Raw genomic sequence first — 18,962 nt, 5'->3', positions numbered from 1 at the left:
CTTCAGATCCAGACAAGGGGGATGCTGGGGCAGAGATGATGGAAGCAGACGGGTGGGACTGGGCTGGGCTGGCCAAGATATGTCCCAAGGGGCTCCGTCCACCACAAGCATGATTCAATAACTGAAGTTCAAGAGAGCACATGACTTGTTCTGCACCAAAGATCTTGGCATCACTCAGACATCAGCTATGCAGCTCCTTGGGATGTGTCTGCGTCTTCAGGTGGGGCAGGGGAAGCCTGGGGCGGTGAAAAGACAGGCTCTGATGGTACAGCCATGAAGCTGGGGCAGCACCCAGCTCTTGTGGAGTGCCCTGTGTAGCCCCAGCCTCCTCGCCTGCCCTGCTATGTGGTCTCTGCTTGAAAAGTGGCAGAAAGCAGGAGCAGGGCTGGATTTGACAAGAGCACGGCACTCTGGGTTTCTGTAATGAGCTGGAATTACAAACCCTGTGAATCCAGCGACGGGAAGCGAGTGCGCTGCAGTTGTCTCGATGGGAGGTCTGACCTTTCTGAGCTTGAAATTCAGGACTGAGAACGCAAAATCCTGCCTTTTTTTTTGGCAAATTCTGTGAGTTTTCCTCCAGACCATCTGGAATGGAATGCGGGGTTGGATTTTTTCGTGCTTTAATGTGTCTTTTATTTCGCAGACAAGACATCTAGAGCCTGGATGAGGAATGAGGCAGGGGCAGGAAAAGCAGCAGGCCTGCAGCTTGCGCACAGAAGCCATTTGTAAAGGCTGTGATGCTGCTGAACAGCCCCTGCTTCAGCCTCTGCAGCACGGGCAGGAGAGGCTCCTGCTGCTCTTCAGTGTCAGCAGGGTCCATGGGGAGCTCTGTCCTGTCCCTGGTGTGCTTAAGCCTTGCAAGATGCCACCAAGGACCCAGCTTGGTGGCTCCATCACTCAATGCTCCCAAACAGCGTGGAGTCCGAGCCCTGGCATCTGCATAGCTCCTGAGTAGGACCAAAGGGATGTGGTGGGGGAGCTGCACGTTAGCACCAGCAAAATCCCAGGCTGGTAAATCTTGGCTTATAGAGGAAGAGCAAGCTCTAGCAGGGATGAGCTGTGCCTTCATCTCATGCCGGCTGCAGTGGGCTTCTGCACACCTTCTCTTTGCTGGTGTGTGTTAGTGCTGCTGCTGGGAAGATCCTGGTGGGAATCAGGCTCTTGGCTCGGGCAGCTGCCTGTTGGAAGAAATCAACACCATGACACTGGGCTGGGTGAGGTGCAATACGGGTGTTGTGGCAGCGGGCTCTAAACCCCATGCTTTCTGTATTCCCTCTTTCTCCGAAACCCAAACCTTTTCCCAGCTCTGCCCTTGCTCCTGCTCATCCTGGGGAGGGGAGAGCCATAAATTGCTGCTGTGTTTTGCACGGAGCCATGCGTGCCCCCCACCACAGGTACTGCTGTGACCCGCTGGCCTGAGGAGCCTGCCCTTCCACGCTCTCCTTGCCTCACCCCAAAGAAGCACTGATTTGCTGAAGGTAATTCATTTGCAGCAGAAGCAGAGAGGTTGGTGGCAGCTGTGTTTGAATGCAGCTTCCCTGCTGCCTTCTGCGCAGAGCTGCTGCTGCAGCGGCGTTCCCTGCTCCGTGAGGACTGAACACAACCACACGAGCAGCTCCTGGGTTCATGGGATTGAAAGCATCCCCTGGAACATCTCTGTTTGTCTGGAGCGCGCTTCTGGGCCAGGCACTGTTTAAATCCATAGTTGGAGTCGTGAGGCTTTGCAAAGCCACTTCGCTGTGGGCACCAGCTGAGTGCTGGGCTGAAGTGGGGCTGAAATTCTCTCCTTGGGCTCCTCAAAGCACTTCCCGGCACTAAGCAGGCCATGGGGTGATGGTTGTGATGCTGCTGGTAGCTCCCTGCACTTGTTTGGCAGCTGAATGGGGGGAGAGGGGATCTGGAATAAGCACAGCAGGGACGCAAGCCCCATGATCTAAAGCAAGTGAGTGAAATCCTGTTTTCTCCTTGAATTTCAGAGCAGCAAACAATTTCCCCATGGTCCATAATTCCTGAGTGACAGGGGACGAGTGCTCCAAAAACAAGCTGCTGGGTGATGGATATCCTTGATGGCAACAGGGATGATGCTATGGAAAGAGGAGAGACCTCCTCAGGGACGCAGAGGTGCCTCCATCCCTCATTCCTGGGACATATCATGGCGTGCTGAGGCTCAGAGTTGCAGAGCTGAGTGCTGGCAAGGTAGGGAATGGTAAGGCAGGGAACAGCAGTGCTAGGAAGTGATGCATGGCAGGAGCAAGCCATTCCATGTTGTGTTTTCCCCCTCTTGGTGCACAGAGTTTTATGTACTGTAAAATGTGTTGTTACTGGAGACGATGTTTTGGCTGGGGCTTGTACACAGGAGCGCTGCTAAATAGAAATGAAAGGCAATTGTTATTGCTTTCAAGCATAGCTTTAATTTGTCCTCTAATCCCATGGCACAGCAATGTAAATCCTGTGCTTTTGTGGAGAAGGAAGATGCTGTTTCCCTGCCTCTCTCAGCAGCCATTCTGTACATTGGAGAGGATCCGAGTACTTCCAGCAGTCTGTTCCAGTTCTAATTTCCAAGGAAAATCAGCTAAAGCCCTCCCAGCCCAACTGGCTCTTTTCTGGTATTCCAGTGATGTTCGAGTCAATCCTCTGCCTAATTAGCTTGTAAATATTACTGCAAGGTTGTTTGCTCTTTTTAGGCCAAGCACACCACGTTAGACAGTAAATGGAAGGAGAAATGCATTATGCAAGCCACGAGGTACAAGCATCTGTTTCCCTCTCTCCTGCTCCCAGCACAAGCTGCTGCTTAAATGGAGCAAAGACACAGCTCTGAAAGGTCCCTCTTCTTTGGGGACAGAGGGACACACTTCAGGGTGCTGGGATTGCAGTTTCCCTGAAGGACCACGCAGCTGGGGCGTGAGATGTGTTGGGGAGCATGGCAGAGGGGGGGAGATGCACCCTCCCTGTTAGCACAGGGGATGCTCGCTGGCTACGCAGGGCAGGACCAGGGATGGATGCGGCTTTGGGGCTGGAGAAAAGCAATTCGGGACTGCGGGTTCTGGTTAAAATGACTTCACAGGGCAGGGAGGGATTTTGATCTTCCCAACAAAGCCGTGCATTTGGGCAGCTCTTGGCTCCTGGAGCCGCTGGGGAAGCTGTGGTATTTCTTGTTTTTAAACTTAAAATAGCCTGGAATAGGCTCTTCGTGTTTCCTGGAGTCTGCTTCATGTTCCAGACCAAAGCGAGAGTCACCGTGAGGCGAGCAGGCATTAGAAGCTGTTACAAGGCCTGGGTTGAAGTCCAGGCGTGTTTTACAGGCCCATGACAGGTAACGCAGGAGCTGTTCCCCTGATAAGCACTAGTTTGGATCCCAATAAAAGCCACATCAGCTGCAGGCTTTTGGCAAGAACTCATTTTCCAGTGGTTATTAAAGGCTGAAGTGAAGCGCTCGGGGATGGGCCCCGGGGCGCATCAGGGAAGAGAGAAAGCAGAGGATGAACTCAGATGGAACATGTTTTGGGGCTCTGAAAACCACCATTACAAAGAGCTTGGCATTATCAGTGTTTGCTGTCTAACGCTGTTTTCTGCCTAAGTAGTGTCAGGGAAGTGTCTTGAACAGTTCCTCATTTTCCCAAAAGCTCAGTGCTCGGAAGGAATCGGATTTACACTTAATGGAAAACGAATTAGAAGCTGAGTGTTCATTAAATGATTTTGAATTAATTTATTGATCAGAGGCTGGAGTGTTGGAAAACAGAGGAGGAAAAATGGCTGATGGCACTTGATCCCCAAAGACAGGCTGCTCTTCTAGTGAAGAAACAAGTTTTCCAGTGACCTTCTGGTTTGAGGAGCTCATTGAGCTGCGTGGAGGGGTGGAACTGTGGACCTATGGGGCAGGTGGGAAAGCACAAGGGGCTTCCTTGGCTTTGGCAGCCAGGGGACAAGCGGGATGTTGTGGGATGCTCCATCACACAGTGATAAATCTCCCTCCTGAAGATGCTGCTGTGCACCAGGAGTGGTGGAGAAGGTGGAGCCACCTTCTTGGAGGTGTGAAGTGAAAGGCAAAAAGCAGATGGCAGGAGGGGATGGGTGTAAGGAAATATCCCTTTGCGGTGTGGAGGGATCACCCCTGGGATGGGGACAGGAGCCGTGGTGGGATCTCCATCCTTGGAGATGCTCAGAGCTCACCTGGAGAAAGCCTGAGCCTGGCTCAGGGAGGCTGAGCTCAGCTTTGAGCTGGTGCTTAGGCCAGATGATTTCCAAGGTCCCTTCCGACCTCAATCTATGAGTAACAGAAAGAACTCCAACACAAGCATGCTTTTACCCAGCTTGAGCCCATCCTCACTGACCACAGCAGCAAACAGGCGCACGCGGTGGTGAACCAGAGTGCAACCCATCAGAACCCATCACCTGAACGAGGTCAGTTTGAGCAGCAATGTTTTCTTCTTGCCAAGTCCTTGTGGAAACCATAACAGGCATTTGCTATTGCGTGTGATGTTCTCTTTCCTCTCTGCTTTCTCGGGCTGAGCAGGCTGTGCCCTCTCTTGAGGTGCTCTCTGCCTGCTGGGCAGCGAAATAAGCATCAGGGAAAGCTGGAAACTTGGCAGACTTGTGTGGCACAAAGCAAAGCTGCTGTTCCTTTTTAAAGGCTGAAAGCAAATACATCCCTGGAACTGCCAGTCCATTAAACCCCGAGATAACAGAGGCTCTGGGTGCCTCTCCTGGCAGTCATCTGGCTTCCCATAGTTACTTGATAACGTGATGGCTGGCACAGCAGGCACAGATGGCTAAAAATAAGTGAGGGAGCTGTTCCTTGGGGCTCTGGTTTAATCCAGTTTGGGGGGGAAATGGTCCATGGTGCAGGCTCGGGAAATGATGCTGCTGTTAATGTAAAGCAGGATTTGCAGGACCGTGGTGTGTAAATGGAGAGCGATTTGGCACGTGGTGCTTCTCACTGTCCTGCTCTTACTGGTGTTACTGGTCCTGTTCTTGATGAGGTTCTTGTTTGGGGTTCCCTGCCCCAGGTTCAGTGTGATCCCTCTTGTGTGGCATCGCTTGGAGCAGGTCAGCAGCACCCACCCAGCCTCAGCACCGTCCTATTGGTTTGTACTGGAAGCAGTGGGATGGGGTTGATGGGGCTGGCTGTGCCCATCACTGCCCTGGAGCAGGGAAAGGACTGATTGAGTTGCTTAGGTGCTCCTGGAGGGTTTCTTTGCCCTAAAGGCTCCTGTGGGAGTGATTTGGGTGCCGATGGCTGAGCTCTGCTCCTGGCTGGCACAAGCCAAGTCCCCCCAGTGCTGGGTCTGCCAGGATGAACACAGCATCTTCATCCACATCTCTGATTTACATCCCCCTGTCTGCAGCACAGCATCTTCATCCTCATCACTGATTTACCTCTCACTGTCTGCAGCACAGCATCTTCATCCTCATCACTGATTTACATCCCCCTGTCTGCAGCACAGCATCTTCATCCTCATCACTGATTTACATCCCCCTGTCTGCAGCACAGCATCTTCATCCACATCTCTGATTTACATCCCACTGTCTGCAGCACAGCCCCCCTGCACCATAACCCAATTATTAAAGTCAATTAATTCATTAACTCTGACCTGAGAAGCTTCCTTTCCCTCTTTTCTATCCCCTCTTCCCTTCCTGCAGGCAGGTTTGGACTTTGTTCAGCAGCAGCAGCAGCCGGGCTGTGGGGATCTCCTGCTCTTCCTCGACAGTGAGCATTCCTGAGGGAAGGGGAAGCAGAACTACACTGCTGCTGAGCTGCTGCTGTAAATCCCAGGAGCTATCCCATGGTGAGTGTCACTGCTGGGGTCAGGGGGATGTGCGGGGTGCTGAAGGAGGAGCAGTACTTCAGATTAAAGGATTTGCCAACGCCTAATGAAGCAAGAGCCTCCAGGCTTCCATAATTAACAAATTACCTCATCAGGAGTCTCCCTCATTTGCCACATATAAAGCTGCCCTATAATTAACCACGAGGACAGCTTTTAATTTCCCTGGCAGGATTGCCCACTGCACTGATACACGACTCCTTTACACTGCGTGGTGAAAGTTTCCACAAGTGATGGGGATGGGTGAGCAGCACCAGGGCAGGGGCTGCTGGTTGGTGCCTGTGCTCTGCCCTCCTGCACCACCAGGGCTGGAGGACCACCAGGGCTTGACTGACCCATCTGCTCTCTGGGGCTGATGACTCTTCCCACTCGTTCCCATAAATCCCATCGACTCACTGTTTTCCATGGCTGGAAAATTAGTGAGCAGGATGTGGGGGTTTGCTGGGGTAGGGGGTGGCAGGTGCCCTGCGTATGGATAAAGCACTCAGGGATGGGATGCTCAAGGAAATGCTTTACTTCTCCCTTGGGAATTACAGCCCCATCATTCCTCCTTGAAGGCAGCTTCAATGTACCCACGCTGGTTTGTGCTCCGTGGTAGCAATAAAAGCTGCTCACTGTGGTCCCTCAGCTCCCTGGCCAGATTTCCTCCTCTCTGTGAAGGACCAGGGGATAAATCAGAGGTGAGATAAACCTGAATGTCTGACATCGACATGATCACAACCACATGGGGTTGATTCCTCCAGCTGCATCTTCCCAGCAGCATCAAGCTGGGCTACCCCAGCTTCCCATTCACCAACCTTTATTTCCACACCCCACCAAATTAAAAGGAGATGGGGTTGCTTTGTGGAGCCCTGCCTGAGTCTTCAATTGAGCTCTATTGATTTATAAGGTCTTTTCAATTACTGAACCCTTCTCAGCAGCACTCTGTGGAGCAGCTCTACGTGAGCTTCATACTCCATTGGGCCGGGGACCTTCTGCAGCCTCTCCAGCCCCACTGCAGCACCAATAATGGGCATTTCCTTTGCAGCAGTTAGTAAATATGATTCAGGAATCCATTAGCACAAAAACTTGTCTTTGGTGAGGAAAAGACTGGAGGAAAATGGGAAGTGCAGGAGTTCTGGAAGGAATAGATGAAACAATTGGAATTTGGGAGAAGCAATCTGAAATCTTATTACATTTTGTTCTTTTACTGCGTGGGCATGGATGGGTGACTCTGAGGGAGCTGGAGATTAAAACAATACATGGCCAAGAAGTGACCTTCCCTCACTGCTGGGCTCAGGCTGTCCCTGCTGCCTCTTGGATGGGGGCTCCCAGCCCCAAAAAGCTCTGAAATCCCCCCAAAACCAGAGCATCCACACCTGATTGTTTCACTTCCTCTTCCTAGCAAGCACTGGAGCATTAATAACCTTTTAGTGTAAAATTACTGCATTTAAGAAGTTTCATTATGTCTCCATGTCACGGGACATAAAGCAGAGGCAAACCTAATTAAAACAGTGAGGATTATGATGCTGCTCCCTCCAGCAGAGCCTGGGGAAGGTGATTGATCCCTCCAGCTTTGCAAGGCATCCGAATCACTTAGCTCAGCTCTTCCCCCACCAAAGCTGCTTGGATCTATAGGGAAGGAGCCTGGCTCAGCCCCTGCCCTGGCTGCAGGGAAGTCGGGAGGGAGGGAAGTGATGCTCATGGTGGGTTTATTTATTGGGGTCCATCCATGGGAGAGGGAAACCATCACCTCCATGAGGACAGGGCAGGACAGGATGGTTTTGGGGCTATTAAAGGAGAATCTGAGAAAGCCCCAGCCTGCAAACACCAAAGTTCCTGCCTGCTCAGCAGAGCTGGTTTCCTCCATCACTGTGGATGTGGCAAGGGGACGGTCCCCAGCCCAGCTCCTGCTCTGCAGCATCGCTGCTGCTGACTCTGCTTCCCCCATCCCAGGGCTGGTTATTTCCAAATACCTTTGTGGTGCTTTGATGTGGCCTCTTTCTAAAACCCCAGCAGCCATTGGAGAGCCAGAACAGACATCCCTGGGCCACCATCCCCAGGCCTGGAGCTCATTAGCACACCCACTTGCTCATCCCCACATCCCTTGTTTCTCCATAATTGCTCCAGGCACTTACACCACGTGGCTGGTAGTGATGCTGTGGGGCTGGTACCCTCACCCTTGCCCATGGTGCCAGGAGATGAGGATGAAGCCACCCCAAATTCACCCACTCCAGGTGAAGTTTGAGGCCCTCCTTCACTTGGTGCTGCAGAGAGGGTGCTTTTGGGCTGGGGAATAACATTTCTCCCCATCACCCATAAGAAATAAAGAGCAGCTTTGCAAGGAGAACCACTGTGAGATAGCCCCAGCCTGTGCTGAGGGTGTTACTGCGTGGGGTGAGCGGCTGATAAGCCCTGTGCTCCGTGGGCAGTGGTGTCTTAGTGAGGTGCTCAAGGGCAGTGGTGGGGCTGGCACTGGTGTGGTGATGCTGCGTGGCCAGAGTCAGTCCTGAGGGTACCCAGTGCTGGATCCCAGGTGGGTGTTTGGTTTCTGAATTGTCTTTTCTCTGTGGGAGGAGCTGTGCTGTGCTCTGCATTGCATGCAAGGGCTTTTTCGTTTGTATGTATGTGATAGAACCACAGAATCCCAGCCTGGTTTGGGTTGAAGGGACCTTAAAGCTCATCCAGCTCATCCAGGGACCCCTTCCACTGGAGCAGCTTGCTCCAAGCCCCTGTGCCCAACCTGGCCTTGAGCACTGCCAGGGATGGGGCAGCCACAGCTTCTCTGGGCACCCTGTGCCAGCGCCTCAGCACCCTCCCAGGGAAGAGCTTCTGCCTGAGAGCTCAAAAAGAGACAGGGGAGGATGGAGGCACCCCAAACCCCAGCAATTTATCCCCGTGGCCGCTTTAACTTGCAGGCGATAGCGAGAAGGCAGCAGCAATCCCGACATCACCCCCCTGCACCTCCACTTTGGTGCTGCTGGCACCAGATGCAGGGAGAAATCGGGGCGAAAAGCCTAGGAAACGGCACTTCCCCGTGGCAGGGGCTGCAGGAGGTGCTGCTGGAGCTGCTCATCCCTTTGGCATCGCTGCTGGACTGCGTGTGCCGGGGGGTATTCCCGCTCGGGGGGGATGCTTTATGATGAATTCATCTCTGTCAAACGAAAGCGGTGACTTTGATGCCACTTTTGACTGCAGGACTCCCGGCGGGCAAACATTAATTGCAGCACACTCTTAAATAGGAACAAAAAGTGACAGGGCTGAATTACTTCCCCCAGGTCCCCAGATGCCAAGTCATAAATCACTCGCTGCAGTTTATAGAGACTTTATGTGTCTTGGGCCAGGCAGGATCAAATTTTTCTGAAGAATAATGACACGTTAATAATAGCCTGCCACAGACAGAAAATTAGCAGAGGGATTATTCTTTTTTTTTTCTTCTATTAAAGTCAAAACTGCATGCGTTTGCCTTCACATCAGTCTCTTACATGGAGAGAAATCGCTCGTGGGGCTGGAAGGAATGATGCTGAGCTCCTTCCAGCCAGGGACTGTGAGCCCAGAGTGTCACCAGTGTGGCTGGGAACTGGTCCATCCATTAGCTCATTGATAAACTCGCCAGTATCTGAGCAAGCTGTTAATTTATTGAGTGTTTCGTGTGACACCCCCTTGTCAGCACAGCACATGGATGTGCTGACATGGCAGAGCATGGCCGGGGAGGTGTGCTGGTGATCTTTCAAACCATCACCCTGAGCCAGAGGGGTGTAAATGGGCATGTGGGAGGCAGCGAAGGTGGTTCTGGAACTGCTTGTGCTGCCCTGTGCTGCCTGCTGCAGACACATGGGTTGGATGGGTGGTGTTGGGTCAGGCTTGAAGCTGTGGGTAGATAGATAGATGGATAGATAGGTAGATGATGGATAGATGATAGATAGATAGATGGATAGATAGGTAGATGATGGATAGATGATAGATAGATGGATAGATAGATGATAGATGGATAGATAGATAGATAGATAGATAGATAGATAGATAGATAGATAGATAGATGATAGATGGATAGATAGATGCTACCTAGATGATAGATAGATAGATGACAGATAGATAGGTAGATAGATAGATAGATAGATAGATAGATAGATAGATAGATAGATAGATAGATAGATAGGATAGGCAATGCTGGGTGCATGGCCAGAAGGGTGATTTTAAGGGGGTTCAGAGTGGTCCAGAGGGACGGATGATGTTGGAGATGTCTCAACAGAGGGACAGATGGATGGGTGATGCTGAAGTGCTCCAGTCAGAAGACACTGACAGCCAGAGCCAGCAAAGGTAACAGTGGCCACGTTGCCTCTTCCTCACCTTAACTCTCCTTAGTGATAGATGATGGATTTATTTCTAGGCCGTGGTTTCATCTGGATGGAGTTGAGTCCGCACCGGCAAACGGCTCCCGGTGCTTTGAAGCTCGGAGCTGTGCGAGGCAGGGATTTACAGGCGAGGGGCTCTCCTCCCCCCTGAGTCCCACCCGGGTTAGATTAGGCCGTCTGCGAGGAAACATAATTGATTCTTTAGGTTAAATCCTGCTCATCTGCGCAGACAAGCCGGAGCATTAATTCTGCATAATGTGACACAGAACATTTGCGTGCAGCTCCGTGCCGCGGCTTTCCCTCCCTGGGCTCCCTCCTGGGCTCTCATTTGTTTTCTTTCCAAGGCAAATTCCAGCTCTGGCTTCCACCAACACCGCTAATGAATTCCTTTTGATAGCTCCTAACATTTATTTATTCTTTTAAATAATCCTCATCTATAATTCCCATCATAACGGGTGCCTTTTGGGATCAGGGATCTGTGCATTGCACTGCTTCCGGTGCAGGATTGCATCCAGCCCAGGGCTGAGATTTGGACGTTAGGATGCTCGAGCCACATCTGCCTGTGGGAGTAAGATGTAGGGAACCCTGTCGAGGGCACAGGTACCCCACAGCCTCATTGAGTGACTCTCTCCTTGCTCCAGAAATAGCCCCATGGCTGGCACGGGCTCAGGAATAAAGCATATTTTGATGTTATTTATAACAGGGAGAGAGCAGAGCCCTGGGGACCTGCACTGAGGCCACCACCCCCTGGCTAAAATGAGACCGAAAATGGCATTGGTTGCTTGGAGCTGGAGGGACCTGGCAGGGATGCTGAGCCTTCCCGCATGGAAGCAGCGGCCCTGCTGCTTCCCAGCATGGTACCCGTCACCAGCTGCTGCTGGTGGGCACTGGGGAGGTCTGTGAGCACTAGCCAAAACACTTGTCCCTGCAAAGCCTTGCCCCATGAATCCCTTATAGCGTTCCCCAACAGGGAATTGCAAGGAAAGCTGGTTTTAGTTATTAAGATCATCAAGAGAAAAGCAGGATTTCCTCGTGGTGTTTGGGAAGTTGAAGCCTGTTGCTGTTCAGAAGACAAATCCAGGTGGTCACTTAGGGAATTGGGTCTTTCCCAAGGGGTTCATCAGCCACACTATTTGGTGTGAGACCACAGGAATACTCACCTCTGCCTGCATCCTATATCCTGGCTGCTGCATCCCTGCATGTGGGACATTATGTAGGTACAACCTGAGGTGTTTCTAGGGTGAGCCCTAATTAAGCTTCTGCTGTTTCGTAGCGAGCACAAGCCATTAAACACCTGTCAGCATCATCCATCTCCATGGTGGGACGCTCAGCATCCCCACCCAGCGCCCTGGTAGGCTGCATTTAACCCCTCTCCATCCTAAATTCCTTTAGGACCAGGGGCTGGTGGCCACTGAGCCCCTAAATGCTGCGATTGAGGACCTCGGGAGCAGGCAGTGATGCTGACACCGAGCACTTGCTGGCGTCCAGAGGAGGCAGCTGAGCTCTGCACCATCACAAGTGCCGGAGTCTTCCTGTTTTCCAGACCCAGAGCTCTGTGGTTGGGTGTTTTCCTGTTTGAGATGCAGACACAAGCAGTCCTGACCTGCAGCGGTTTCCCACAGGAGATGCCCCGGTAACAAACCCCGCTTGAAGTGGGAGACAAGGAAACAGAGGGCACATTTCCCACAGGGGGATGTGATCCCTATGGAAAACCCTCAGTTCTGGCAAAATGATGGATTTGGGAACAATTTGGGGGTACATGGGGCGTAGGGTGGGGAGGAACTGTGCTGACAGCAGAAGCAGCAGGGCCACAACCCCGGTTTAAGGATGCAGAGCATCCTGCGTGTACCAGCTTGCTCTGCCCATAGCAAGCCATGGAGCCTTTGCCTCCCGCCTCTGCTGACAGCTGGGGGATAAACCCCCTTCAAATCAGATAAACAGCATGAAATGAAGGAGCAGCCTGCTTGGGAATCCAGCCTTCTTGCTCTCACATTCCCAAACCAACTTCCAGGAGGGGAAAAGCGAGGGGGAATTTGCTGCGCTGCACCGGCATGCAAAGAGCCCTGGGGAAACCCATTCGTGAGTGCGAATCCCAAAGGATTCGGCTCTGTCGCTGAATGTTTCTGGCAAAGAGCTCCTTGGTGCTTCTTCCCAGATTTATGGGCACATCCCAAGGTGAAAAATGTAATTTTAAATTCACCATTAATCTTGTGCAGCAGAACACATGGAGAGGATCCTGCGGGAATTCAGATGAATCGGTGGAGGCGGTAGGAACGGAGACGTAACTCGCTCAGATGTTGCTTTAATCCCTTCCTCTGCCTCGTTCCGTGGTCCTCACCACATCCATACAGCTGGAGGATGGGATGACGGGCTCGCAGGACCTGCTGGCACTGCTCTTTCCTTGGTGGGAAGGGAAATAACCTCATTTTCCCCTTTATTAGTAAAATCCATCCAGAACCGGGCCCGTCCCTGGCTCTTTTGCTGGGAGGGATTTAAATCACGGAGCTGCTTAATTTCCCTCATGCCATAGAATTAAAGGAATCCGGAGAGGGAATTAAAGGAACCGCTGTGACTCCCCCATCCCTGGCAGTGCACATTTCACATGAACCAGATGGGTTTGTCCTCCCCAGGCTGGGCTGTTTGAAGGCAAATCCCCACCCCACCCCTGCCCCAGCTCAGCTGCAGCCTGGGGAGCAATTGAGCCCCTGGTACCCTTGGAAAAGCCCAGCCTGTGCTGATTAACCCTGCAGCACCTATAAGAAGGGGAGGGGTTCTCTTCAGTGCTGTTTGGTCCCTGTGATGGAGTTTGGCTGGAGGCTGGTGCTCAGCTGGGACACCACCAGGGATGCTTGGCTTGGGCTCGGGCTCACACACTGGCTGTGCTGGGGCCGTGGCCGCTGTTGTTCCTCTCAGGTTTGGGGGCTGGATGCTGTTTGGAGATGCTCAATTGGACTCCAGGTAGGAGAGACCCTTCCTGAATGTCTTTCATGGAGCAAAGGGGTAATGGAGCTGGGTTGAAGGTTTTGGCTCTGCATAAGGCCCCTGAGCTAATGGATGGAGCTACTATGGGGGCCCTCAGCATCCTCGAGGCTGTGACCACAGGAGCCTTGCTGGGGCAGATGCTGCTGGTGGTTCCTTGTCATGGACCTGCCATCCAGATATGTGGGATCCCTGTACTAGGAGGGGACTGCAAAGATCCCAGGGAAACTGTTGCATATTTGAGCTGGGAATAACGGGATGGTCCCCAGGTATCATCCTCAGGATGTGAGTTTGTTTTCCAGCTCCTCTCCAAAGGGCCTTGGTGCTGCTTGTGATGGGGGCTGGTTTTGGAGGGCTGGAATAGCAGTGCTGCAGGGATGGGGCAAAAGCAGGTTATGGGGGATGCCATCTCCTGCTTCTCATCTCAGCTGCAGTGTCCTTTAGCTCCCACTGAAGCTTATTGAGTGCCCCGAGCCCCCAGTGATGAAGCTCTGCATGGAGGAGCCTGGTGCTGCTCCTCGCCTCTCCCTTTGCAATGGGAATTGTTATTCCCCTTGGGATTTACTGCTCCAGATGCCATCTTTTCTGGTGGAAAGCTGTAGGAAACTCTTGCTCTCACCCCCTCCCATGTGGCTCTGGGCAGAGGCAGGGCCTCCCATGGGAAGGGTGTGAAGCGGATGGATGGTTCCTGCTGCGTAAGCAGCATCTGCTCATCCCAAGCTTTCCTCGCTGCCTTGGGGACCAAAAGTGGCTCCTGCTGAGGGGAGGCAGGCCCCGGAGTGCTGCTGGATCCAAGCACCAGTGGTCCCTGCACCCCAAAGGGACCCCCCCAAGGCCTCAGCTGGGATTTGATGCCAAGAGCCACCCCTGTCATAAATCCCCCGTGGGTGACGTCCTCTCTGTCACCTGCAGAAGGGCTCCAAGACAAGGAGCAAGTGACTTGATGAGGATGTCCTGGGCTGGGGTTTCGCATAAAACAAAGTGTTAGTGCCCAGCAATCCCTCATCCCCGCTCCTGGAGCTGTCAGGGGCCTGTGACAGCTCCTGCACTGATCGAAACCATGAGTAAATCACCCAGCTTGGGCACGTCCATCACTTCCCAGGCTTGAGCTATCACCCTGCCCTGTGGATGGAGCGTTGGCAACCGGTTGCCTCATCCCTGCTGTGCAAAGGGTGTTTTCCAGGTGCTGCGGGGTGAGAAGGGGCGATGCTGGAGCCGTATCCCAGCCCGTGGGTGGGTGATGCTCTCCTCCATGTCCTGCTTGTGTTTCTGAGGACCTGACAGTGCTCTGCAGAGGGAGCCCAGCCTGGAGTCAAATGGAGGTGGGGAATGAGCTGGGAACGCTGCGGGCAGGGGTACCAGGAGGGATGCTCTGCGTGCGAGCCTTGCTGCCTGCCACTGATACAGGGATGCCCTGGCCCTGTCCTGCCCGTCCCAGCGGTGGGATGCAGTGGGATTCGGTGTCTCCATCAGCCAGCAGCATCACTTGAGCCCCGGGACCACGGTGGGTGCCAGCAGCATCCTCGCAGCTCAGGCAGGGCTGTGTGGAGCCCTGCTGGGTTCCCGTGCCCCGCTGCTATTTATAAGCCCTGCGTTGCAGAAGGCTGGGACTGTTTTCATTGCGATTGTATCAAGCCAGCGAGCAGTCTATCCAACATCCTGTATGTGGGCTTCCCATTTGGGCCACGGCTTCTCGTTTCCACTCGGATCATGAGGCAGAGATGGGGTATGGAGCTGGTTACCGCAGTGAAGCCAAGAGCAGGAGGGGTGAGCTCCCCACAGCCCGCCCGTGGGAAACATAACCCCATAGTTATGGGGGAGACAAAGCCAGCCCTGAAGCAGGGCAGGGTTTGGGGCTGGGATGCGCTGTGTCCTCACAGCCGAACCCAGCTCCTTTTCCAGCCATTCCATGTGGTTTTTTCCCCCGCAGCCCTGCCCAGGGCGAGGGAAAGCGCTGCTGGATGACGGAGAGAACTCCCCTGGAGAGGGAAAAGCTTCGTGCAATTCCTTCCACATTAAGTGTGACATCTGCTTCGGGATGACTCAGGCGGGTTCCCACCACCCGTACAGGAGAGCAGGGCGAGCAGCCGGGCCTGCTGGGCTTGGTCCTTCCACCCTGGCTCTGCAGGGAGGTGACTGGGGGGTTATAATAAACCTCAATCATCCAGTTTCTGTTACAGCCGAGTTTAGAGCTCTAATTGCTGCGCTCGGTGTGGGTGGCTGCGTGCCTGTCAGGGATGCGATGGATGCTGAAGCTCTGCTGGTTCTGATGCCGGGAGCTGCCAGCCCCACGCATGGAGCTGATCCCCATGGCTGCTGCTGCAGTGTTTGCTCACGGGAAGGGGGTGTTTGCCCTCCCGGAACCACTGCTATGTGCGGGTGATGCTGAGCACCTCGGAGGGAAACCCCTGCATGAGCAGGGATGCGTTGCTATATCCCGAGTCAGCGTGGTTTTAATGGGATAACGCCCGTGAGCAGGCTCCTGCATCCTGCCTGGCCTGGGGGAGTGGTGGCAGATGCCTGGGAAAGGACTTGGTGTGGGGCAATGGATGATGGACTGATCCTGCCCCTTGGTGCTGTCTGTCACCGCAGCAGAGCATCGCTGTGGTTGCGCCCCAAGGCCAGCCCTTGGCAAGGAGCATCCGTGACTGAGCATCCCCGCTTCCCACACACCCTGTGGTGGTTTTGGGGGGCCCTGGCTCCCAGCTCGCTGCCTGTACGCTCCATGGGATGCGGGCAGTGGTGCTGCCTGGGCTGTGCATCTCTTGTGGCCTCGTTCAGGAGCTGGGCTGCAGTCGCACTGTTTGTGTCCCAGCACATTAAGGGAGGTAGCATTAGTTTGTGGTTATTCCCCTCCCGTTGCTGGCTGGGCCTGCAGGATGCTTTGTGGCTGCATTTACAGCCCCTGGAGGATAATCAATTAATCCTAATTAATTACCCTTGATGTCAGCACATCTTTCTGCAGGGGAGATGGGGTCAGCTGGCTGGTGGCAAACCCAAGGCAGCACCGGTGCTGCTTGAACCAGTGCTGGGGTGTCCCGACGGGGCAAATCCTGCTCCTTCCCCAGGCAGCATCACCCCAAAACTTCCTTTCTGCTTCACCCCCATCCGTGTGCTGGCTTTTATCCCAGCTGGGTTAAACATGGGCTGGGGTTGTTGTGGCCGAGGAGCGTGGAGGTTGTGCAGGGAGGGGAGGGAGTTTTCTCAATGCCACATCAAGCGTGGGGTTATCCAAACCTCCTGCTCCATGGTCCGGGTCTCCTCCGTGTTTGGGGCCAGGCTCCCCCTGACCCCCATCATCCTACATGGGGGAGCCTGGTTCCTCTCTCATCCCCCCGATCTCCCCCCCGGAGGCTTTGTTACCATGTGCGGATGGGGTCGGGGGGTGCTGGGGCTGCTGCGCGGGCCGGGGGTGCCGCTGGAAGCAGCTGCTGCATCCTGGTGCTAATGAAAGCCACCGGGAAAAGCGGCCCCGAGCAGCAGCAGCGGCGGCGGCGGCGTTTGGGAGCCAGATCTGACGAAGGGAAGTGACTCAACGGCTTGGAAGGAGTTGGGGGCGGTGGGGAGCGGGGGGGAGCAGCGGAGGACAAGGCTTGACCCGGGGTGGGGACAGCCCAGCGGGGTGGTGGCAGCCACCTGCCCCCCGGTGGGGCTCCCTGGCTGGGACCGGCATCGCTCCCGGTGCTCCCTTATCCCTCGCTCGGGTGCTGAGCTCCCGGCTTGGGGTGGGGGGGAAACGGGACAGGAAAGGAGGCCCCTTGGGAAGCAGCTTCCTCTCGCTGGGCCGTGGCCAGCGCTCCCAGCTCCCGCTGTCACACCCTCTCCCAGCTGTTGCTGCCGGAGCATCGTGCTGCCAAGACGGCGATGGATGCTCCGTGACTCCTTCCCCTCCCCGAGCCCTTAAAGCCGGCGGGGAGCGAGCGGCGCTGCGCCTGCAGCAGGGGCCAGACGGAGCCTTCAGCTCCTCTTCCTCGGCAGCCGCGGGGTGACCCTGGCACCATCCTGCCTGGCACTGCACGAGGTATTGGGAAAGGTCACTGGGATGCTCAAGGTACCGGGGGGATTGGGGTGTGTTGGTGTGGGAGAGGATGGGATGGGTCCCAGCCCACCAGGACCGTGTTTCTCATGGGTTTTGGGAGTGAACTGCATTTATTACCAATGGGGGGGGGCATGCTTTGCCCAGCACATTGGGGTGCAAAGGGTTTGCATCCCACTGGGGACCTGTTGCGTGCCACAAGCATGGCACACTGCATCACTGGCTCCTGCTCCATCAAGCATGGCACACTGCATCACTGGCTCCTGCTCCATCAAGCATGGCACACTGCATCACTGGTTCTCCTGCTCCATCCCGGGGGCCTGGGAGCAGGATGTCACCGTGCCGGTCACGAGCCTCCCGCATTGGCACATCCCGGAGCGGTGCAGACGTCTGTGCTTTTGGTGTCTGTTCTCCTTTCCCCGCACTGGACCCGTCGAGCATCAGCACATTTCCTCCTGATTCAGCCATGGGGGATGTCGCAACCAGGAGTTGTGCAAAGAGCAGCAATTCCTCTTTCAGCTCCTGTGGGAGCTCGGCCACATGCAACCGGGCTTGGTGTCCCCACCTGCACCCCGGGCACGGTGGTGGCTGCAGATGGCATCGCTCCTCAACGGGCATCACTCCTCAACGGGCATCGCCCCTCAATGGGTGCTGCCATGGTCCCCACCTGGGTGGCAGCCTCCTGGTTGCAGCCACCAGCTCTGAGGGAATAGGGATTTCTCCCTTGTGGATGAAGCTGGGAGGCAGAGAGCACACTGATGGTGATGGGGCTCTGATTGAATGTGATGCTCTGGGTGCAGGTGCATGGTGATGGATTTGGGTCCGGTACTGCATGTACATGTATTTTTATTGTCTATCTCCCTCTGGATGGGTTTCTTTGGCTCAGAACAGAGGTTTGTGGCCCCCCAGGCTCAGTCCTTGCTGGGTCACCACAGGCACCCTGCACACTGCAGGCAGTCACTACTTGCAGGCACAGCACCGAGGCCGGGCTGGTGCTTGGTGCTGTCCCTGTGCAAACCAGGATGGGCTGATTCATCACTGTGGAAACCTGCTTCTGGATCCAGATCCACCTTAGTTCGTAGGGCCTGGATGGATGAAGAGCTGGGAAGAGGCAGGATCTGGCCAGTGTGACGGAGGGGAGAGCATGGGGATGTGGGGGGGGGATGTGCTCCCCTTCTGCCATGCACCCCAGGGATGGCTTTGGGTTACCCCTCTTCCTGTGCGCTTGATCTAGGAGCATCCCAAGTGATGGGGCAGGGATGCGGGGCAGAGATTCCCCATCCCATATCACAGCGCACCCTTTGTCAAGGAGACCACAGGCAAGGGATGCCCCAACCCTGCTTGTGAGATCCCATGGGACTCCTGAGCCGGTGCTGGGACGCAGCACGGAGGCAGCTGGTTGCCTCATCCCCTTTCTGTGTCCAGCTGAACCATGCAAAAAGCCTCCTTTCCCCGTGTCCCCACATCCTGCCACAGAGCATCGCTTCCCCTTCCCGAGCGCTGCCCATCTCTGCTCTGAGCCCATAAACCAGCTGCTTGTCTTGGTTTATGCCCCATCCTCCCGTCAGCAACACGTCTGTTGTGTCCTTCTCGGGATGGGAAAGCTCAGCAACATCCCAAGGAGCTCCCACTGGGATGCTGAAGCCCTGTAACCTTAGGGTTGTTTGCGTTCTAGCCCTAAGGAGGTGATAGAAGAAGCAGGGATGTGCTCCAATTCCCAAGCTCAGGTAAGTAGATTTTTCGAGCTATACATGGATTTATGGGGTTTTATGTGTTTGGGATGGGGGGGAT

Source organism: Pezoporus occidentalis, unplaced genomic scaffold (assembly GCF_034315485.1).
Source record: "Pezoporus occidentalis ecotype Australia unplaced genomic scaffold, CSIRO_AGI_Poc_V1 ctg102, whole genome shotgun sequence".
In the NCBI taxonomy this organism is placed as follows: domain Eukaryota; kingdom Metazoa; phylum Chordata; class Aves; order Psittaciformes; family Psittacidae; genus Pezoporus; species Pezoporus occidentalis.
This window is presented reverse-complemented; position numbering follows the sequence as displayed.